At 47.2% G+C, this 24,268-nt stretch overlaps 1 protein-coding gene across 1 annotated transcript in view; it reads right to left on the bottom strand.

Annotated features, from left to right (window-relative positions):
* The window catches only part of HHAT (hedgehog acyltransferase), a 137,110-nt gene that overhangs the window by 27,354 nt on the left and 85,488 nt on the right, over positions 1-24,268 (bottom strand). The gene's annotated exons all lie outside the window — the stretch shown is intronic.

Raw genomic sequence — 24,268 nt, 5'->3', positions numbered from 1 at the left:
ACACGATACAAGAACAGGAAGAGTGCGCTGAGCTTCGAACCTGCTGGAATCCTTCCTCATCCAATGATCATTTAATACAGGTAAAAAATCATCCAGCTACTCAAGGCAGAGCGGAAGGCACACAGCGGAAACACCAGCCAGTGCAAAGTATGAGGAAATAAGAAACAGTTAGAGGCACATATATTTATATTGCACTACATGCCTGTAACTGCACCCGTATCTAATCTTGTGTCTTCTACAGAGCTATTAGAAGGTGGTACCTCTTGTTACAGATAGACTACAACCAGCTGAAAAACACTGAATTGGTTGCCAGTGGTTAGACGCAAAGACTGATGAAGGGTTGCACTTGGAAGAGGGACCATAGGTGACCTGCTGGTTCTGCAGCCTGCTGTCTCCATCCAGACTTCTAATGCTTTATAATCCTGACCAACTTCTCTCCCTCTGAAGAACCTGATGCTGAACTTGCAGGAAGGAATGTTCAAACTGAACAAGCACAAGTACGTTGCAGTAGAAGCCCACTGAAACGTCCTGGATTCAAAACAAGGTACTTCTAGCATAGTAGCTGGCTGAGAACTTTTCTGACCCAAATAGAGTGCCACAGTGACCCTGCAACTTTATATAGGTGAAACCAAATTCATACAAACCTTTTGTGTGTGGTCTCTCATTAAAACCCACAGAACCTTTTACCATTCCCTACAGGAGGAGAAAAGAAAAGAAACATAAACCTTTCCCCCCAGAATCTTGCTTTGAAATGCAAGCTAACATTTTAGTTTTCAATTAAAACAATTCAAGTCTAAATGAAATTTAAACCTATGGTAAATGCATCTCCCCGCACCCTACCTGACAGCTAAGGAAAACTACCTGGGTTGTGGCTGGGTTTATGCCACATGACGACTGGAAAGATTTTGGAGCCCATTTTCTGTCCTGCTCTGGTTTCCAAGACTTTGCCGGATTAGGACAAGTGCAACACAGAATGCTGGCCAAAGATTGCCCACTTGAATGGAAAGAGTGCCCGCTGCCTATCGGGAGGAGGCAAAGTCAGGGCTGTTACCTCCAGCCTTATGCTACCCTGAAAAGTCCAGGTAACCGCTACAAATCTGGCTGTCAGCATCCAGGCCAAAGCGTTTGCTGTTGCAGCAAAGGCGGCTCCAAGAAGCCAAGCAGCCAGTACTCGCCAAAGCACAGAGAATGAAGTGGTGCAACTGCCCTACCTGACTGATCATGCAGCTCTTTCAAAGCTCTTCCTCACTCACTTCTCTTACATCAAGCCCTGACAGAGAAGCTTTCGCAGTGCACGCTTCCATCAAGGGTACAAACAAACGTGACAAGCTTTCAGAAGCAACCTGTTAGCACTGTCCTTGCATTAGCAGGCTATCATGGAGAAATGCTCTCCGGCCATTAAAGATGAACAAAGAAGTGCCTCTTCAAAGAACTAAAGTGCTCAAACGGGGGAACTTAATTCCTGCTTAGTGATGTTGACAACACTGTGTCCCCAGCAGAAGACTGGGAGCGAGAATTCCTCGCAAAGGACTGAGAATCCTTCAAGTTCTTTTACATGGCTCTAGCAGCAGAAAGAAAACGAATAACTAGACACAGAAGCTTTACGACTGACACAGAGTGTTGCAGCTTTCACAGGTCTTTCACATTCAGAGACCTTTAGGCAAGCACTCTGTTTTCAGCGGGAACAAGACTTGGGAGGATTTGCTCCCAGCAGCTGCAGTGCAGCTCACGGAAAGTGAGGCTGCCTCCCTGCATGGTGTGATTACTGACTGTACCAGCAATCACCTAAGTGCACACTGAGCCGAGCTCTGATGAACAGGAGGATGCCAACACCTTAGAGACCTGCCGATACAGTCCACTGTAGAAGTACAGGCGCAGCGTTGCAATCCAGAAGCATGCAGGTGTGTGCAGGATCAATGTGCTCATCACCTGAAGCTTTTCTCGTTCCTGTCTTGAAGACGCACTTTGAGCACCTTAAATAGAAGAGCTGACCTTAAGAGAAAACTGGAACAGAAACTGCTATGAAAGAGCCACACGCACACCAAAGCTTCCTGTGCAGCAGCCTTACTCACAGCCAGCTGCTATGATGAGCATCAGCACTCTCATCAGCTCGTGAGTCAGCAGCACCTGCTCCCATCACCTTCCTGCAGGGTACATCAGCAGCACCATGCTCAGCAGCCCGCTGTCTGTGCTAGGACCCAGCCCACAGGATATGCACTGCATGTCAGCCACTATTCCCTGCTAAATACAAGCACGCCTTTTACTACTGCCTATAGTATCCATCTTGCACACGTGAAGGAGACACTGAACACCTCACGAGAGCATCATGTCTAAACACAATCAGACAGGAGCAGAATTAGTAAAAAACCTTTGAGAATACTCTAAGAGTTTTTTGGTTTCAAGCAGGAAATACCTCAATCTCTGTGTAGTCCTTCAGTGCTGTTTCAGCTTCAGCGCATCTCTACACAGAAACCACATACGACTGCTATTCAATTCAAAAGGGGCCTTGGAGATCATCTAGCACCAAAGGACCCACCAGCACCTTTGGATATCTGGGACCTTCAGAAAGTCTGGCCCTTATTGAGTCCTTTAGCACCGAGCTCTTGCACTCTCTGCCAGTCTCATGAGGGTGGTGAAACACTGGCACAGGCTGCCCAGAGAGGCGCTGGATGCCCCATCCCTGGAGGCATTGCAGGCCAGGCTGGATGTGGTTCTGGGCAGCCTGATCTAGCTGAAGATGTCCCTGCTCATTGCAGGGGGTTGGACTAGAGGAGCTTTGAAGGTCCCTTCCAACCCAAACCAGTCTGATTCTGTAACAAGGTCTCATCTAAACCAACAGCATAGATGATCAGCAAAAGCATTTGCACTGTACTGTGTACGCACTGCTTAACTGGCAAAATTCAAAGCTGGGTAACAGGATGCGTTAGACCAGAATGAGAATCTGATTTCCATGTGTGGCTCCACTCCAGCCTCGACAGCAAACGCAAGACAAATCCTTCACCTCCCTGTGGAGCCTACTGAAAGCAGAACTTCTCTGCAGGAGCAGAGAAAACCAGGAAGTCCATGGAAGCAACCTCTGAAAGCTGCAGGAAGGTAACGGCTTGGAAACTCTCAGCCTTTCAGGGCAATAAAGGGGACTGATGGCCAGAGCCCACCCCCATTAAGCAGTTTTTGCAGTCTCCTGAAACGACCGATCTAAAACTCACACAGTATTTTTGGCAAAGCAAGGCTTGCAGGTTGTATTTGTCACAACAGAACCGCCCAACCACAGAAACCCACCTGCTCTTCAAAGAGCACCAGGAATCGGCTAAAAACCAACGTATTTGGGAAAGAGAGAACTCAACACTGGCACGTAGCGAAGAATGCATTTCTCCTACGGCCTCTGCAAGTCCACTTGGGTGTTCCTGATTTGATTACTCCTACTTTCGACTTTGTATTTCCCTTCTCGAGCTAGAAGTGAACTCCAAGATGGAGACAGAAAGGAACAGTAATGCTCTGCTTCTGCCTGGAGCTATCAGAATCCGAACCTGTGGCTTGGAAAAACCAGATTTCTTTTAAAAGTCCCCAATGCTGGAGTTGCCTAAAACTGTCAGAGACTGCTTTCAGCCATCAGACTTGTCGAAGGCTACCTGAAACACAACTGGGCTGCAGCCAAAGCCCAAGAAACCAGAATTATGATAGAAAAAGCAAACAGAACAAAGCTCTAAAATGGTTCTCGAGGCATGAACATGGTTTTTGCCATCAGACCTCCGCTATTTGAATACTCACGTTTGGCAATGCTGAGAAGGTCCAAGTGACACCAGGTCACAGTCCAGTGTAAAATGGGTCTCCCTTAATCTGTGGCCAGATCAGTTCTTTTGGGACATCTTCCCCATAACACTGAACAGTGTTTATTCAGGTAAGGAGGGGAAGGCAGATGGGGAGTGCCTCAGTCATCTGAAATAACCCCTGCAATTCCAGCCTTTGTTTTGAACCACCGCTCTGAAAATGCGTGGTAGCTGCTTCACAGCACTAGTACAACAGGAAAAAGGAGAGGCTGTTCTTCAGGAAAAGCAGGCAGCACATTTACCAGGCAAAGCGCTCAACAACCAACACGGGAAGGGGAACTGTACAATTCTGGTTCACATCGCATCAAGTTTCCAGCTGAATTTCTCATTAGCTACAATTTATTCAAACTTGGCCTTCACTGCATTTAATAAACTATGATGTTCCCTTCTGCCCTTTAACAAAACCACATGGCAAGAAGAAGTAACAGAGTTAATGAAGGACAGCATGGAAATAGCACTAGACAAGCTGACACCCTCATCTGTACATCATGATATAGCTACTTTTCCCCCAGTGCCTCATTTTGCTCAATTAGAGAAGAACTTGGAGATGTGCTGAACTTCATTGGAAAGCCATTGTCAAACATTGTAAGATACGAAGTCTGGCTCCCTAATGCAGTTTGCATCCAGAAATCAAATGCTGGGGAAGCGAGGGTTTCACAGGGGCAGCAGCTGGAGCTGAGCTGGCAGAGCAGCACGAGGACAGCAGTCCCTGCTCCCTAAGCCTGAGTTGTGTGAAGTGCCATGGCCACCGGCGTAGCGCTGCTGCCAAATGTGTGCCACTACTGATTGTAACTACTGCAAACAGGAATGAGCAGAGAGAAGCAGGGACCCATCACTGCAGAGGAATACTCCAAAGCACGGCCTTACTTTACCTAATGAAAGACGCTTGTCACTCAATAGCAGCGTGAGCAGAATCCCACTGATTTCCAAGCAGTAAACCCAGCACCAAACCTCCTGTGGCTCATGCTCTTTCCTTCAGAACAGATGTACTAGTTAGGTGCTGCAGTGAAGTCCCCTATTCCTTTTTTATCAGCTGTGTAATTTGGGTTCAATATCCTGAATATTGTGTGGCCTTGCTCCATTTTATCCATTAACTTGGTGAATTCTGTAATAAACGAGTAACCTTTGCCCTGAGTTTTATGGATGTAACTCTTCCACTTAGGTGCCAGCCACTCAAACACTCACCAGTGTCTCCTCCTCTGTGGCTTCTGCAGCTTGAGAGCCATTTGAGGATGACGGTGCCCCGTCTAGCTAGGACAGAGCAGGAGGACACTCCATGTGCTGCATGCGCACTGTCACTGCATCTTCCTGAAGGGAGAACAATCCCTACAAGGCTCATTTCCTCTGTCAGAACTGTGGAACAGCCCTGACGACCTTACAGTTGTATCTCACGGGCAAGATGCAATTGAGGCAGGGACAAAGGGCTCCTCAAAGAAAGGTTTCCAGGGTGATACCGCACGCTCCAGCCCTGCACTACAGTGATCCTCCGCTCCTCTGACTCCAAGCACAGAAACACAGCATTCCCAGCAACTACTTCCAAGAGTACACACGGTCACTGCTCTTCCTCAGCTCCTTCCTTTATAGGACACCAGGGACACTTACCTGCTCTGCACCTTCCACCATGCCCCCATTTCTCTCCTTACCCTCAGCACCAGACTTACTGTGAGCACCAGGAGCTGGCACTGCCTACCACAACAGCGTAACAGACCTGCATTTAGCTCATCCCATGCTCTCAGCTCCTTACACTTAACTTCAGCCCTTACAGCAAGTCTGCACAAGGCCAGGATGCAAACCCAAGGTAGGAGGGGGGCTAGAGGGGTGGATTCTGCGAGAAGCTTTCCCTATGTCCAACAGAGCCAATGCAGCCGGCTCCAAGACGGACCCAGCACTGTGCAAGCCTGAGCCAGCTGGCAATGGTGGTAGGGCCTTTGGGATAACGTAGCTGGGAGGTGGAGAAAACACCTTGCACAGCTGCAGCCAGGGAGGAGTGAGAACATGGCAGAGAAACAGCTCTGCAGACACCAGGGTCAGTGCAGAAGGAAGGGAGAAGGTTCTGCAGCAGAGATTTCCCTGCAGCCCATGGTGCAGCCTATGGGGATGCAGCTGTGCCCCACAGCCCGTGGAGGTTAATGGGGGAGCAGATTTCCACCTGCAGCCTAGGGAGGACCCCTCACCAGAGCAGGGTGATGCCTGAAGGAGGCTGTAATCCCATGGGAAGCCTGCACTGGAGCAGGTTTGCTGCAGGAGCCATGACTCTGCGGGGGACCCAGGCTGGAGCCTGTGGTTTGATTGGTAACAACTCAATGTCCTCCAGTGGGGTCTGTTCTGCCTGTGCTGGTAACTGGTGAGTGTCTCTCCCTGTCCTTGTCTCGACCCACGAGCCTTTTGGTGTCTTTGCTCTCCCCTGTGTGGCTGAGGAGGGCAGTGACAGAGCAGCTTTGGTGGGCACCTGGCGTCCAGCCTGGGCCAATCCACCACAGTGTATGGCTTCTTTGCTTCCCTAGAAGCCTGTCTGTGCAACAAGCCCCAGGAGTACACACCAATGCTGATCAATACCCACCAGTGAAATGCTCATTTCATTAGCAGCGGAGGGAGCCTCTCCCACTGTGAGCAAGGTGGATGCCACCAAGGGCTGCTCTAAATTTCATCCCATCACTTGATGCATCATTGGCAGACAGAGGACGACAAAGGCAGGTAAATCGTGTTCGTTCTGTCACTGACTTTACCATTAAGAAAATAAGGCAACTTGGGAAATAAAACACTTCCTCAAGTTCTCCTTTTTAACAGGTGAAATTCAAGTCAAAACCAAAAAGGTTTTCTAGCCTGCAAAGCCTTGTTACTCACAATGAACATGACACGCACTGGTGATGATGGGCCTCTGGAAACTTCCAGTATCATTGTACTGGCTTCAGGCCTGACACTGACTCATCCCACACCATGGCTGAAGCTACAGCCATAAAACCAGGAGCTGAACACACTCTGCTTCCCTGCTCCCGTCTTCCTAAGTACCAGGTTCAGGAGCCAAAGCCGTAACTCTTTGAAGGTCTACGGCTGACTGTCATTTAGATGCATGCTCCAAGCAAAGAGGAGCAGAGAATGAAAAACCGGGGGGGAAGGGGGGCAAGCAGCCATTTACAGAACTAAGTTAGGATGCAAGACTGAAGCTGAGCAATTAAACTTTGAAGAAGCTGCCCCTGATCAGAATCCATCGGTGCAGTCAGAAGAGTGAAGAAACACGTTTTCGTATCGGGCTCATCGGAGGTGACAAAGAAGAGAAACCTGCTTTGGAAACGGCTCCTGGAACAGGTCACGTTTGACACGCTATTGTACCCCAGTAACGACGGGTGCAGATGAACCTGGGCTGGTGCATGTCAATGCTGACGATGGCTATAAAAACTGGCAGAGAAGGATAACAGAACAAAGGTAGTGAAAAACAGAGGAAAGAAAGGAGAGGAGGAAAGAGCTGCAGGATGAGCAAGTAAGCACACAGCACATCAGAAATTCTAGGGGCAGGGTGTGAGAAAATGGATGTGCAAAGGGAAAAGGAGAAGTGAGAATGGAAATAGAAAAGGAAACAAAGAAACCCCCCGAAAATTAAATAACCAAGAGAGCAGGTATTTGGGTCAGAATAAAGAGGAACACTGAAGTGTGTGCTGGCATCCTTGCACTGCACCCATCTTTGAGGTACCTCCGATATTAAGAGTTTCAGCCCGGATGCCTCTGCATCCTGTTTGCACTGTTTTGTTGCACTTGTTAAGACAAAGCTAATCCTCTGTATTGCTCCCTTTTGAAATGAGAAGCAACTTTTGAACCTGTTGAACAAAAGAGCAGAAGAGAAAGAAGCCTTTTATCTGCCACACTCAGCTGCAAGCCTCCCCAGAGAACAGCCACATTTCATTGTTACAGCAGCTCAAGTAAATCTAAAAGCTAAACTGGAATCTCAGGAACCAAATATCTATCACAGTGCCAGACAGCATGAAGACATATGAGTATGAGAAGCAAGCTGGAGCTTTTCCAGCCTGCTGCAGACTGCTGACTCTTCCAGACTGTTACACAGAGTGGTTCTGCAACAACAGCTCTTCACCTGTGATTCATGTGCAATAGATCTGCTCCTGAGTCAGTGGTACTTATCCAGTTGGTGCTGGATATTCCTGGCACAGGCCGTTAGGGCGAGTTTAGAAAAGACTAATGACAAAATGATCCTTACAAAAGGAAATACACACTTTGGAAGTGAACCCTCTCCTTGCCTCCGCGTACAGCACTTGGGTTTGCGTCACACAGTGACAGGATCTGCCTGAACTGCATTCTTCTCTGCTGAAAACTGCTATCAACAAACCCAGTCTGGAGTAACCTCTTCTCTTCACGAAGCACACCACTCAGGGATGTGTGGCTGTGCTCTAGGGCTATGGAAAAACTTAGGTCAGAAGGGACCTCTAGAGGTCACCTGCTCCAGATGCCAGCTGCACCAGCTTACGTTGCCTCTCCACATCCCCTCTGGCCAATCTGTTCCAGCGTTTAAATACCCTAACTTCTGAACCCAGCTACCGGCTGATGGAGACACAGGCATTCCCCACCAGGCTGTGTGCAGGAAGCCCAAGGACAGCATGCCCAGCAGCACTGCAGCACACTTAAACAACTATTCACTTGGAGTTCGGCTGTAAGCCATAAGAAGCTGAAGTACATTAGCCCAAATAAGCCATTCCGCACAACCTTTCCAGGAGCCAGCCGACAAACACACCCTTGAATGCAAACTCACCCCTTCGGTATTGGTTCTGGATAGGAATTAAGGAGAATTAAAAATACGGCACTCGTCTAAATGGCCAGTGGGATTTTGCCACAATTTCGTGGCCACCCCTGACCTCAGCACTAATCCAAACCTCCTGCGATGCAGTTCTGAGTCATCGCTACTTTTTCGAGGCTGAAAATCTCAGTACCTTCCAGCAGCAACTAATTGTTTATTAATTCCACTACAGAAGATGCTGTAAGGGATTTGCAGTAATTAATAGAAGCTAATTTGCTTTCTGCCCTGAACTGTCATTCCTCAACGTGAACTAACGAAGCACTGCCTGGCCCCCCAGCGCCAGAGCTGCACATATGAAGCTGTGCTCCCTTTTCCCTGCTCCTTGGGAAAGCTGCGGGCTTTGTGCAAGATGGTAACATAAACCAATTCCTCCCCTGCTCTCAAAGAAACCGAGGCAGTTGCATCCATCAACTCTCCATCCATCACCTTCCTGTCATCTTTCGGTTCCTCTCTGTCACTCTTTGTGGGAGGCAAGGTGTGTAAACGCAGCTCACAATCATGAGCCCTAGTGACTATTTATAACTGCAATCCACTCCATCGCTAATCCTTTGCAATGCCTGTTTCTGGATTCATTTACCTTTGCAATAAAGCTAAGATACTCACAGAGCTGGCTGCAGATGCAGGGCGCTCTTTGTACTGATAGAGAACAGGAGCAGAGAGATATAGGGGGAAAACTCCCTGTGAATCAGAGTCTCAATCGGCTCAGCTTTCTCCTTTAGGCATGCAGACAGCATCGGTCCCTGCCACTCATCAGATACTGCATTACTCAGCTGCACTCGTGACTAGTAAGACAAGAAACAGTCAAAAGAAGCTGTGCTTTCTGCGCTTGACCCATCCAACAGACACATCCTTGCTAACATACCCAAATGCTGCTCCATCGACCTGAGCCCTGAGTTTCCAAAGAGCTAGTTGATACACTCGCTAGGGCGCCAAGTGAGTTGATCCCCCTTCCAAATCACAAACCAGTCTTTCCTAAAGGATGAAAAGGTGGCTGCAGAGAGGTTAGGCTCATTTTAATGGAGAGCAGCTGTAAGTTCTGGCAAGTATAGTCAGCAGAAGAGCGCAGCAAATATTTAGATAACAAAACCTCTGTGATGACAAAGGTACGAGTGATAAGCAGCTATGATTTAAGCCAAACTAATCATGTCAGATAAATCTATTCTCTTTCTGGATAAAGAACATAGGATATTCACTAAATCTGCTCATGAGGAAAACACAGTGGGATGGAGTGCAGCTGCAGAAATGTCAAACTATCCTCACAAGGTTATCCTCGACTCCAAACAACAGAAACTCAGAGGAAGAATTCCTAAGTGTCCTTAAAGAACTATAATTAGTTATTGCAGGCCAAAACTGCACCAAATAGTGGGATGGTGATGAGAGCACAAGGAAAGTGGATTCTGTCTCTTCAATTTTGCCAGTAAGCAAAGCAAATAAATGGCAGGCACCCCAAAATTCAGATAGTAATACAATATTCTAGTGTGAGGTGTCCCTGCCCGTGGCAGGGGTTTGGAACTCCATGATCTTAAGGTCCTTCCCACCCCAAACCAGTCTGGGATTCTATGATTCTGGAGCAACCCCAACATGGCAATGACCATACTGGCATGCAAAGCTGAACAACTGGTTTTTACTTCGTTTCAGATATGGAATGAGATCTCGTTCTTCAACACAATTTCACTTCAGCTTCAATTCAATTTCATCTGTGCATTTTAATGTGACTAGCCAGACAAAAATGCAGGTATATGTACCTAATTGGTTTTAAATGGTCTCACAGTAACTGTTGCCTGCTTTAGAAGTAAAAGTCAAGGGAAAAAAAAAACAAAACCCAACAAAAATCTCAACAAAACCACCACAGGATATTATTTTTGCTATGAACTTCCAGCCTATGGTTTTGACAGCAATACAGACTGGATTGCAATATGAAGACAGAGTGAAAGCACGGCCTCAATGAATGACTTCAACGTATGTGCTCTTGTGTACAGTCTTCGCTTAACATCCATTTAGCATAAGGACCAACCTCATTTTCCCATCCCCTAGCAAGTTCTTTCTGCACTACAAGGGAAAACAGTACCCAAAGTTGAAACCACAACTGGGGGGGAGCAGGCTCAACGCCTTAAGGTTCTACTGTCCACTGTCTACATGCCTGACATGTAGATGCGCCGCAGGTGAAAGCCCCAAATCCTTGGCAACTGTTTTTATGTTAAACTCACATTCTGAACGATTGTATGCTGGCAAGCCTAGGGGGAAAAATCCCACAAAACCCCCAAACTGGCTGCATTACCATGGGCATCTATTTGTGGTGTAGCTATAGGGCTCCTTCAGTATTGCTCCAACAGTCAGAATAGAACTCTGCTTTACAAGAAAAACACACTTGCCCTCTGTGTGGAGTGACAGAGACAACCAAATCTCTAATGAAATACATTTTAAAGCATGCTTTTTAGCAGGAAGAACACACTCAAGAATCCCCACAAACAGTCCCTCACTCACATCTACATTGTCAAGTGACTTTTCTCACTTGCCACAACCAGGTTGACCACGACGTACCGGTTTTGCGAGTCCTTCAGTGTTCCGGGATATCAAACTCTTTGTTCAGATATAAAGCTCCACGTCACGTCTACAGCAAGCTGTTTTCTCTTTGTCAAGGGGAAAAAGCCACATTATTAGAGCTCCATTGCCAGAAAAGCAGTTTACATTTACGATCTGGAGGCCAAACACTGTCTGGGCTTCACCTCAAATATAACAAAGAACGGAGAGCTGTCTGCTCAGGAGCACTGACCAGGAGCGGTCTATTCTCTAGTAAATCCAGACTGAGTCCTCAGTTTGGAATTGTGTCATTACATTTCTACACAGACGGGATGTAAAGAGCCACTGAAATTCAAACCATTGCAACAGAATGCTTATTTTAAGAAGCAGAAACTGGCAGCGTGAGAGATTAAGAGATGAAGCCAGAAAACTAATTTCCCTCATAAAGGAAGATGGACTCCTCAAGTATGCCCATAACGTTTCACTTGAGTGATGTGGAAGTAGCAAGCAGCACAGTGACTTCCCCACTGGCCACTGCTCCGTGCGAGATCTGGGAAGGACCGATAAGGCAGGAGGTCAGGCTATCAGAAAGCAAGCAAACACAGAGACCACACAATGTAAAAAGCAAGGCCAGCACATCCGAGCCAAGCAAAGTTCCATGCAAGAAGGTTTCTTCAGGGCATCTCGGCAAACACATGGAGCATTTAAACACCCCTTTTCTCTGACAAGTTGAGCATGACAAAGATTTTCAGCCAACACTGAAGGCAGACTTGTACCCTACTTGAGCACAGGGGTAATCTCAGACACGTGATCAACCCTTCAAAGCGGCTGGGAATGCATTAGTGCGTGGCCTCGTGAGATTTCCCTCAGTTTCAATCATAGAATTCCAGGTTGGAAGGGACCTCAAGGAGCATTCAGTCAAACCTTTCTTGGCAAAGCGTGACCTAGACTAGATGCCCCAGCGCTCTGTCCAGCCCAATGTTACAAGTGTCCGTCATCGGGGAACCCACCACTTCCCTGGGGACATTATCCCAGTGGCTCATTGTTCTCGTTGTGAACAATTTTCCTCTTATGTCCAGTGGGAATCGCCCCAGGAGTAACTTGTGCCCATCACCCCTTGCCTTTTCCGTGGGACTCCTTGTAAAAAGGGAGTCTCTATCCTTTTTGTAGCCACCCTTTAAATACAGGAACATGGCGACAAGGTCTCCCCTGAGCCCTCTCTTCTCCAGGCTGAACAGTCCCAGCTCTCTCAGCCTTTCCTCATACAGCTTCCCAGTCCTTGGATCATCTTTGTGACCCTTCTCTGGACTTCTTCCAGCCTGTCCACCTCTCTCTTGTATAGCGGGGACCAAAACTGAACACAGTGTTCCAGGTGTGGCCTGACAAGCACTGCACAGCATGGGACAATGACACCCCTACCTCTGCTGGGGATGCCCTTGCTGATGTAACCCAGCACCCTTGCTGGCTTTCTTTGCTTCAGCTGCTCACTGTTAACTCACATTGAGCGTGTTGTCCACAAGGACTCCAAGTTTATGATAAGTACAAGGAAATATGGGAGAGCCATTTTAGTTTAAGATCTTGTGTATTTCTAAACACAAATAGATCCAAATATATCTATCTGGATCATAGTTACACCAGTGCTGATATTCAATGCCTAATTTTACCTAACCAAAACTCTAGCTCGATATCAGCCTAATGATGTTTTCAGCTCATTTTGGTTAAGCAAATGCAGTAATGACCATGTGAGCGCTCCTACCCTAGCCCAGTAAAACCGATGCCAGCAATGGCATAGGCAAACCTGCTCCTAATCTGTTCAGGCTAATATGAAGTACTCGGTCAGCCTCTCTTTACAACAGCTCTGGGACTGTGATTAAAGCTTCTTCCAAACGAAGTACCTGACTACACTCATAAAGTAAACCTGGTTTACCTTCATTACCTGAAATTAGCCTGTGGTACAATGATGCCAGGCAAGCATTTTACCCTTCTTCAGTTCGTGGGAGGGCAGCTGTATTCAAACCAGTTCTGTGTGGGCAGAGATATCAATCTTGAAATGACCCCACTGTAACTGGGCCAGACCATACCGCTGAGATGTTCATGAAATACAAATACTGTCTTTTTGCAGCATCACTACGTTACCCCACCTGAGCATGCAGGCAGGCTGGAAAGCAGCCAGTAAGAATTATTAAGGACCTGGAGGAAACATAAAAGAAAGACTGATGGAAAGACACATGGAAAAAATAATGGAGGGATGCAGTCAAATCTGTAAAAGGCCACCTACAACCAGAAGGAAATAATCTGCCCTATTGGCTTGTAGGGGCCAGGGAAGAAGAGCTCCTTGCGTCAGAAAGGATGCTAGGACGTGCAGGCTCCAGCAGCCTGAAGAGCAGCCTGGAAGCACAGTGCTGGAGGGCTGTGGGAGTACCTTGTACAAGTACCAGCTCCAAGTTAGCTAGGAAAGGGATGCGCATGCTGCTTGGGGCAGCAGATAGCAAGTACATTTGTTTGAAGGTCCTGCCAAGGCCTGTTTAGCCAGCTCCACACAGAGAGAGCACACACAGTTACAACTATCTACTCAATGCATACTCTCAATTACACTTTCTGGTTTGTGATGGAGTGTCTGCACTCAGTTCAGTTCTCCCTCTCCTCACCTGACACGCTCGTGTACAACAAGGAGGAGAAGAACACGTTTAATCTGCAGAGTCACACACTGGTAAATACGTACCCAGTGAACTGAACCTCTTGGTTCACTGTTTTCCAGGTATTTCCACTTATTAATGCAGCATGGTTTCATATAACAGTATTGTCATCGGTATTACAACACCAAGACAGTGAATAAAGGAAACCCGATCGCCATACTTCACAGGTATAGGCTTCCAGAAGACTTTCAATAAGGGGATTTGCAAGCAGGTACTGAAGAACCCTAAGGAGTCCAGCAGAAAACCAACATAGTTTGAAACCAGAAAGAACTGTCCAGAGCCTGAATGCAAAGAGGGAAGAGCAATTCCTGCCTGTGAGAACTACCGAGCCGCAGGCCTTGAAGATTTCACATTGGTGCCGTCTGCTTTATCAGCTTCTTCATGGAGCCACTGAAGGACTAAAGAAGATCTGGTCTTTCTCGCACCATGGGGAAACCTACTGAGGGCCCTGCAGGAATAGAGTGAATGGTGAAACCTATCCAGTGCTCCACAGAGTTAAAAAGATCTGAGGATGCTGTTTGCAGCTCACACAAAAATCCTCCCTGCTCCTGTAATATCTATAGCTATTTGGTGACACCTTTGTGAATGTAATTCATTATACTGAAATCTCCTTTTGTTCTTCTGAAATCCCATTACTGATTTACTTCCTCCCGAATACATTAGCCAAAACAATACTGCTAGTGGTGCCAAATGCAGCATTTCATTGATCATTTGTATGCTACTCAGTCTGCTCAGGCACTTGTCTGCTCTTCAATGTCCTCAGACCTCCTATTCTCCTATACCAAGCCATGTTCAGGGTGATACCAGGGTGATACCGGGATCGGGAGGGGATGACCCACAAACCCCATGATATCCTCTATGGTCACTGAGCTGCGACAATGACTGAAGAGCACTATTACAGTGACAGACCACCCATCACACATGCTCTAGCCCAGAGTGAACTCCGACATCTTTCAGTGACCACCAGGAAAATCCCAAACGGCCAAAAGGAGCAAGCTGACACAGAATTAGCAGAAATAAAAGTAGCCACAAAGCCAGTCAAGCATTTCTTTCTTCCCTGGAAAAGACTAAGAGAAAGGACTTTAAAGGATTAAAATATGAACAAACGAACAAAATAAGGGCACCGTGCCTGCTTTCATGCCTTGCAAGCACGCTGCCTGCTAAGCACAAAGCCTCGCTCATGCCCTGTGGTACTGCAGTAAAACCTAAGTGGTGATGAAGTCAAAGTTGTGGGTGTTTTCCTGGAGCCAGCTGTGCTAATAATGATGACAATGAAGGCTCACCCCAGTAGCTGTCCGTTTGTTGAGGGAATTAGGGAAAGCACATACAGAAAGAGATATTGCCAGGGACAGTGTAAATTTGGAAACATTCCAGATGATTGAGCTGTATTCTAGATGTCACTGTTTTGTAGGAAAGAACGTACTTTTTGATCCTTTGTATTCCCTCTAAGGTAAATGAAAGAGAAATACAGGCGAAAGGTGTTACACCTTACGTTCCACTTCAAAATGTTGGACACAGCAGAGAAACAAGTCACCCTACACGTGATAAACACATTTTCTTGTTGTTTAGAAATAAAGCAAAAGAACCAATGGTCATGGGTAGCTCAAGCAGAATTGATGGCTCTGCATCTTTGCTAGACCATAGCTGGACTCCATTCAACTGTGGTAGAATCTACTGCATTCTGCAGTCTCCAGCCTGCTGATAGCTGCTGTACGTTATGGACTTCAGCAGGAACTGAAAAGCTTTATAGGGGCTCTAACCTCTACCAGCAATGAAAACCTTGTCTTCATTACCAGAGAGACCGAAGAGCTGTTTGTTTCTCTCCCAGCCATCCAACTTCCTTTGAGAATCAACCTGGACAAGAAAAAACCCCGTTTCCAGCTGTAATGGACACGAGAGCTGTGGTTGCTGAAGCAACTTTCACAGGCTGGCTTCCTTTCTCTAGGTGACATTAAGAGTGATCTGGAATACTCCGTTTCCACTTCAAATAAAAGTCAGCATCCATGCAGTTCATAAACCACACTAATGCACCCTGTGCTTTGGCCTCTCAGGACCTACAACACAAACATCAAGCCCAGTATTAATCCAAACTAAACCTTTTACACAGAAAGTGGTCTTTCAAACGAAGTGTTCTTGGGTACCTACTGCATTCATTAACTAGAATTCATGGTTATGTATTGTGCTGGTCCACATTCCATTTTTAAGTAGGTGCAACTAATTGATTCAACAGAACGTGCTCTTGCAGTGAGGTGCTGATCCCACTGGTACCTAGCACTGCACAGGACATCACCCATGTACCTTGTGCTGCTTCATAGTGGGACTATCTGCTCCAAAAACCAGACCGGTTAAAAGAACTGGACAACAGCTTTTCTCCAAGCAAAGAGAGGAAGCCTGTGAAAGCCAGGGAGAAATCTGCAAAGACAGAGTAGGCACCAGGGCAGGCCTTGAAGACAAGGTTTATTTTGCATGAATTTGCAGTGAAGAAAGACCTTTTTCTTTGGCTGGATGCGCCTTGCTTCCTAGTCATTGTCTTTTGATCTCCACTGGAGCTTAAGAAGGAGCAGAGAATAGAGCTCCATTCCTTCAGAGCAGCAGTCTAAAGAACACTAATTAGCTTTTGTCTTTTCTTGTTCTCAGGCTTTAGTTGTACTTAAGCCAAAATACCTAACTCCTCTTTCAACAGCAGAAGACTGCAGAGACCAAACACGTATTTGCAAGATAAAGAAACAATGACTGTAGTTCCATGAGAGTAAATAAATCCTGCTCCTTCAGGAAGGTGTAACATTATGTACTGCCCTGTCCCTGGAGAAGAGGAGCTGTGTGGAGACCTCAGAGCAGCTTCCAGTGTCTGAAGGGGGCTGCAAGGATGCTGGAGAGGGACTCTTCATCAGGGACTGCAGTGATAGGACAAGGGGTGATGGGTTCAAACTGAAACAGGGGGAGTTCAGGTTGGATCTAAGGCAGAAGCTCTTCCCTGTGAGGGTGCTGAGGCGCTGGCACAGGGTGCCCAGAGAAGCTGTGGCTGCCCCATCCCTGGCAGTGCCCAAGGCCAGGTTGGGCACAGGGGCTTGGAGCAAGCTGCTCCAGTGGAAGATGTCCCTGCCTGTGGCAGGGGGTTGGGACTGGAGGAGCTTTAAGGCCCCTTCCAACCCAAACCAGGCTGGGATCCTATGATTCTATGCAATCCCACGGTACTGCCCAGCCCTACGGAGGAGGGTACTTGCTGTAGTCAGTCAGCAACACATGCACTAATCAGATTTTCAATGATGCTCAAGTAGCTTCCATCCCTGCCCAGAGCTGCCCCAGGCCCACCAAAAGAGAAGCATGTTTAGACAACCCTGCCTCCCCCCAGCTTGCACTGCTCAGACCGAGGTGTGCACTGGCTTTCCCTGTAACTAAAGCTTTTGCTGCCCTGCGCTCTCCAGACCAGGGCTGCTCCTTGCTCATTTCTCCCCCGAGCATCTGGTAGTAGGTGCTAGCATGACGCACTACACCACAAGAGACAGACCTTTGACTATGCTAAGACTTGCCAACGTACTAGAACTCTGTTCACGTCTGTTCAAAGTCTGCCACAATGCTGAAAGAATACCTGCACTTTTGGAAAGCCTTCTGAGGGTCTTTAACCACAGACACCCGAATCAGCCCTATCTAACTCCCAAATACGGCTTTCTCTGCTTCCCCTGCCGGCTCAGCCCAGAAAAATGAAGACAGACCCTCACTATTTAGCATGAAACATCTCCACTGGCCAAGTCAGCCATTCCCAGTGTATCTATCGCACGGCTGGTCTGCAGCGAGATGTTAATTACAGACTTCAAGCTGTAACCATCACGTTCCCATGGAAGGAGGATTTGGGGAACAGGACTCATTATTCCCGAATCCATCACCTACTCGTGCCCTTGATTTCAATCGCAACACTGGCCAGCTCCCGCTTTGAGGGCTGTGTTAGCTGGGCACAACACTGCTCACACACCTGGGTGAGAACCAGGAGGGCTTTTGGCAGGTGGACAAAGAAAGAAGGGGTGCTGAAAGAGTAACCTGCGTTCAGAATTAGGAGTCAGACAATGTTAAAAGGCTCTCTGGGGATACCGATGGGCTTCCCCTGAGGGTTTTTCCTTCTTTTGGCTCCATATAAACTCACAGGGGCACTTTCCTTTGTGCAGATACGCAGATCTATTATATCTGATGAAGCTTTAACCCATCTGTGTCAGAATAATGCTGGAAAAAGGAATCTCGTTGTGCCAGGACATCTTTAGCAAGGCTAGGAATAAGATCAGCTAGAGTGAGATTGCTTTTGCCCCTGGAAGCAGCATCTGATCTGCCACACAAATACTGCTTCTGGCACACCTGGGGTGCGACAAAGAGGAATCTCTTTTTTCATAGTTTGTATGCCATAGCTGCGGTCTCAAATAGGTCTCTCCCCTATTGACTGGGGAAGAAGTTCAGCTTCCAAGCTGGAACAGTCTGCAGATCCACCTTGATACTGCTGAGCTTCTGCTAAACAACGGCACCTTCATCCAAACTCTGCCTCTCAGGTTGTACACCGGAGGCATGGAAAAAACTATCAGACAGTACAAACTCCCACTTGCTCCCGACCTGGAAACCACGGGGACTAAAGCTAAGGTGAAAAACTGGACACGCCATTAGCAATTCTCTCGAGCTTTTCAACCGTTTCATTTTCCACCTTTAGCCAGACTGACTGTTCTTGAACACTTAAACACGCTATCTGGGCAGGAATGAGCAAGTGGTCTCCTGTCTTGATACTGGAACGAAAAATGAGATACCCACAAGTCGGATTTCATCTGAAATGAACGATGCCCATATCTCAAAGACTATCCCATTCCATGCAGATATACTCATTTCTGATTTGCTACACTGAGCATGTAGCTGAGGCAGTTTGTTCATAGGGCAATGAAGGAACGTATCAAACATTCTGAGCTGCATGTGCCAGAACATGCCAGAACAAGGACACTGTTTTAAGCATCTAAAATCAATGGTAACAGGAAGCGGGGTAACCTTCAATTCTCTGACAAGCTGGTTTTTAACTATTTACACACAAACTGCTTGTTAAATACAAGATGCCTTCACTGTAAGTATCAGAAACAGACAGGGGCTGCCAAAGCATTATGGTCACGAGATTCAAGTTGAAAACATTTTCAGTGAGGTGCAAACTATTCCTCACTTCAGGGCTGCAAATTAACCTGCAGCTAATGGAGCGATATACTTCTCTTTCCATGTCAAGAACTACTAAAGATGATGCTTTTCCTTCTGCACAACACAACTACTTCAACTAACACCTTACTACTGTTTCTAAGGAGACAAACAACCCTCTCCCACAACAGTACGCCCAGCAAACACCAGGATGTGAGAGGTTTTGTCTAATCCAGAAGCGATATAAATCTTTATTCAGACATAAAACGGGACAGTTTTTATGGAGAGCTTGTATTATATTATAATACAAGTCACTCTTCTCCCACGATTGCTTCAAAGCCTGAGGTAGAATTTGCAGGAGGATTATTCTATTTGATAGAAGGCTTACCTCGGGCTCTAATAAAAACCACATGGAAAAGGGCAGGAGTAATACAAGTCACAAGTCCAACGTCATTATACGGTTAGGAGCGCAGATGTTAACAAGACAGAAAACCCCATCATGTTACTCATCAGTTTTCACAGGTGAGCTGCAAAAATAAGGAAGCAGCCTTACACAACAACAACAAATCAAAAGAACAACATAAATTATTATCAACAAAGCCTTTTTTCTGCTCAAGACACTTAAAGACTGGCGTGCTGCTCTGCAGCTCCAAACCATTCACACCATTTACGGCTAACAAGTAGCATGGGCAGGAATACACAGCTCTGGCAGCTTGACAGGGGGTTGGGGAAAGCATCTGAACAACTGTGAGAAATAAAACAGATCTTGTGAAAACACGGAGGGCTGAGGCATTTGTAGCAAGCTTTTGAGCTAAGCTACCAAGAGGGAAAATTCAACACCTAGGGAGACAGCCCCAACTAGCAAGTCTCCGCCGGGTTTCAGTGCCTTCTTATTTCTACATTCCCTAACGTAAGTGAGAAAAGAGGAAGCCAAAACAGAAGACAATTTAAGGAATACAAACTCCCCTAACGTTAGGAGCCCCTTGCTTTCTGGGAAGAAACGTTCTCAAGGAATTTCCCTGCCCTGAAGTTTAAAACTCTTTCACTGCAGACTGAACCGTAAGCATCAGATGTAGTTTGTGACAAGCACTGGGAACGTTCACTGTGATCTCTGACTTTACAACTACATTTAAGACATGAATGGTCTAGCGTGAGGTGTCCTTGCTCACGGCAGGGGGTTCAAAGTGGATGATCTTAAGGTCCCTTCCAACCCAAACCTGTCTGTGATTCTATGAGTCTGTATTTCCTGCATTTAGTACCCCAGCCACAGTCTGTTACTTACACACACGCACACACACGCTAACAGAAAAACGTCCCCGCTCCACGATTACTGAAGTTAAGGCTGGAACTGTGCCACTGAGTTCCCCGAATGGTCACACAGAGCTTAGGCAGACCCGGACCGTGCACTTCAAAGCCACGTATTCAGCGGTCCTCAGGAGGCACCCACACAACAGCACTAGAGAACACCACATGGGTACGGGGTGCAACCTCTGCGGCAGGCATAGCTGAAGGGTTCTGAGGTACTGAGAGGTCCCTCTCCATTTCCAGGGAAAGACAGTGCTCAAAGAGATAAGAAAGAAGCAGTAGAGCCACGTGCCTCGCTGCTCATCCATCCCGTACAGGTACCGCACTAACCAGCAAGGTTACCAAAGGAGTTGCCTAATGCTGGGCAAAATACCCCAGCTGTTTAGGAAGGAGACACACACCTATGCTCATGGGGCTTCCTCAAGGACACGAGGGCTAAGCTTGCTGCACCACATGGTGCCATTTCTCACACAATTCGATCGAGTCCACGTAAAAGGCTGACGCATTCCAAGTCAGGCATGAACCGAAAGCCCAGCTCTGCCCAGTTTCAGAGCTGCGGGCTGCAACCAAGAGCACCAAGAAAACATGCCACAGCAAGTTCGCAGGAGATGTAATGACAGGAGCTAGGAGACGTTTCACAGGACAGTCAGCATTTATGAGGTGCAAGTCTATCAGTTTTATGGAATATGGTACAATTTGCTTTCCCTCTCATTAAAAGCCCAAGCTGCAAGCCCTATCCAAAGAGCCCACAGTCAAGGCAATGAGACAATAAGCAATGAGGTTTTTGCAGGATTCTTGTACTTTTAGTTTTCCTATTCTTTAAAGCAGTGGCTATTTAAGGATGGTTGAAGTCAAGTCATTTGAATATAAAAAGAAAGCTCCTGTAATAGTCTGAGACATCTGTCCTTGCTTGTAAACCTGCAACAGAATCACAGACAAAACAGCCTGAGTGTAAAAACGTTGCCTACTTACACAGCAGAACCGTGCTGTAGCAGACGAAAACTTCCTGTCAAGCCTTCTCAGGGAGAAAAATGAGCTCTCAACTGCTTTTCACCCCTGCTGCACAGGCAACACAACTTCTAGGAGGGGATCAGCCTCCTCTGCAGCCCGTGCACCTCCACAGCAGAACCGTTAAGGCCAGCTCTGACTCTGATGCTGGAGATGCAGGAGCCAGAAGGAGCACAGCTTCAATCTGCCATCCCCAGCTGGCAGGCAGGGCTGGCATTTGGAGAAAAGGGGGCTTTTTTTCCCCTCTCAGCTGAGCAAATTTGCTCCTGCAGGCTCCGAGTGGCAGCGATTGTGGAACCCCACAATGCTGCTTTCACATCACCTCGCAGGCCATAAACAACTCGGGAAGTTGGGCTGCAAGTCTGGATGATTGCAAAGCTAAATACAGCTGCTGTTCCAGCCCTGCTCTTACACGGCCAAGTTCACTTGGGAACTCAGTGAGCATTTGAAACAAGAGTCAGGATGGGTCCAAAGCTGAAGACAGATGAAAGGAGCTGACAGAAGGAAGAAACAGGATTCAGTGATGAGAAAACAGCCACAAGACTCCTGGGAGATTCTGAATTAGGGAAAAGCAGAAGATTGCATCATTTTTCAGGCTTTTTTCGATGGTTGCAAGTCTCAGCTGAAGTTGTGGCTCTTACCGATCATTAAATACACGCCACCGCATCCACGAGTTCACAGATGTGTAAGTTTCCCAATAAGCACAGGGACACAGTAAGCATAAAACAGCAATTCAAGTCATTTCTACCAGGTTAAGTGACTGTGAGTTGTTGTGAGACTTTTGCTGCGTATGGCAAATCCGCAGGGGAACGGGAAGGTGAAACCTGCAGAGGTTCTTGGCTGGAAAAGAAAGCTAATGGTCCTCAACAATTACTCCTGCTGGTAATACAGAACCACAGCATCAACCAGGTTGCAAAAGCCCTTTAAAGTCACCCAGTCCAACCACGCCCCAGCCCTGCCAAGGCCACCGCTGCCCCATGGCACTGAGGCCTCGTCTGCATGGGGTGTGAACACTTGTGGGGATGGGGACTGCAGCCCTGCCCTGGGCAGCCTGTTCCAATGCCTGAGCACCCTCTGGGGCAGGAATTGTTCCTCAGCTCCACAAAAAAGAAGGATGTGGCATAACTGCAGCCACACTCCCATCTTCCAGGGTTGCTTCTGGAAGCAACGACGTGGCTCCTTCTGGCAGCTCTCAGCCCCAGGCCCTGCAGGTAATCTACAACTCATGGAGGAAACGAGGAACGCTGCTGCTCTCTTGTTAGCAATTCCCAGAGAGCCCTTTAAAGAAACCATGCTTCCAAGGGTATTCCTACATGGCCTTTTCATGTGCCTGTCATTGTACATTACGTGCATAAAGAACCCAAACACGACAGACGTTTTAGAGGTGTTACAAGATTAATTCTTTGGAAGAGTTCTCCTGTGAATTCTGAAACCCTTCCCACCCTCCCACTTCTCTGCTGAGCTCTGCTATGGGAATTACAACCTGAATTACAGCTGACGAGTTGTCAGGAGGTCACAGCAATTTGAAGCTTTTTGAGGAAAAAAAAACCACCCAGTTTTCTTTTTTATGTTCACACTACGCTTAATACATCAAGACTCCGCTGATCCAAACTGCTTCAGGCTCTGACAGACTGTGCTAACTCAGCACCTTCTTAACCTGCTGCACTGGCAGAACATGCACAGTTAGCTGTACCATTCATTCCAGCTGCCACACCACCACCTCGGTATCAGCAACGTTACAGCTGCAAGATGGTCTTGGCCAACCCACTGCACCAACTGCTCAACATCCATCACTTTACTGGCATCATTAGAACCCCAGAACCATCAGTGCCCTCTGGAGATCATCCATTCCAAACCCTGCCAGGGCAGGACCACCCAGAGCAGGGCACGCAGGAACGTGTCCAGATGGGATCTGAATGTCTCCGTGACGAGAAAACCATGAACCTTGCCCAAGTCATTGAAATCTGGGGGCATTTTGCCTGTGATCAGCACACCCATTAAGTAGCAAGCTTGTCTTTTAGAAAGGATTGCCAAGAAGGTAGCAGGACGTAGGAACAACTCCCCATTTCCTGGGTGCAGTGCAAGTTGACTTAGTTCTGTAAGTCATGTGCGATATAACACACAAGAGCGAACTCCGTACGTGCACTCACAGCACAGACTCCCCTGCGTTTCTGTACTTGCACATGCCGTATGTAAAATGAAGTCTTTAACACGGTATATGAGAGGTGACTGCAATCATATTGATCCTGGCAGATGTGTCCTGGGACCTTCTAGACAGAAGAATCCTTCTGCACTGACACGACTGCAGGATCAGGTCCTAAGACCGTAAGGCCAAACAGTAAACTACTGAGATTCAATAGCAACGGCTGCATTTAAACAGCAATGCTCCAACAGTTTTCACACAGAATGGAACCTCAACCCAAAGCGGTTCAAGAGAAAAGGGCAGAATATGCCTGATTGTTTCAGCGCTAAAGAAATCCCCTAAACATGCGAATATTTCTTTTATACAGCTCTCATCCTTTGGGAGGTGAAAGGCGAAAAAAACAAATCCCTGCCTCCGTATGACTACAGACCAAAATCCATTTCTGTTGGTATTTTGCCAGTTCACTTCCCAATGACCTGCACCCACCAAGCAAGGTCACATGAATGATTGTAAACACAAGCTTCCTTTGTGCACAAAGAGGAATGAATCATGGGAGGGAACGTGACATCTTCAGTGCTGTTCCTGCCACTCTGCAGTATTTCCCTCAATTATGCAACCCATCAAGATAGCATTTGAAATGCATCACTGGGAAAAAATGACCTTAAGTGAGTTTCTGCATCACAGCAGCAAGTGGGATTTCTCAGTGAGAGGGCAAACCTGGAGGAACAGGGACACTGGGAGAGCGCATCCCAGCTGCCCTCCAGCAGGAGCATCTGAACCACAACAAGGGCCATCTGCAAACACAAACACTAACTCTGAA

Source organism: Pezoporus flaviventris, unplaced genomic scaffold (genome assembly GCF_033815535.1).
Source record: "Pezoporus flaviventris isolate CSIRO_AGI_PZ_B2104156 unplaced genomic scaffold, CSIRO_AGI_Pfla_v1 ptg000132l, whole genome shotgun sequence".
NCBI lineage: Eukaryota > Metazoa > Chordata > Aves > Psittaciformes > Psittacidae > Pezoporus > Pezoporus flaviventris.
This window is presented reverse-complemented; position numbering and strand designations above follow the sequence as displayed.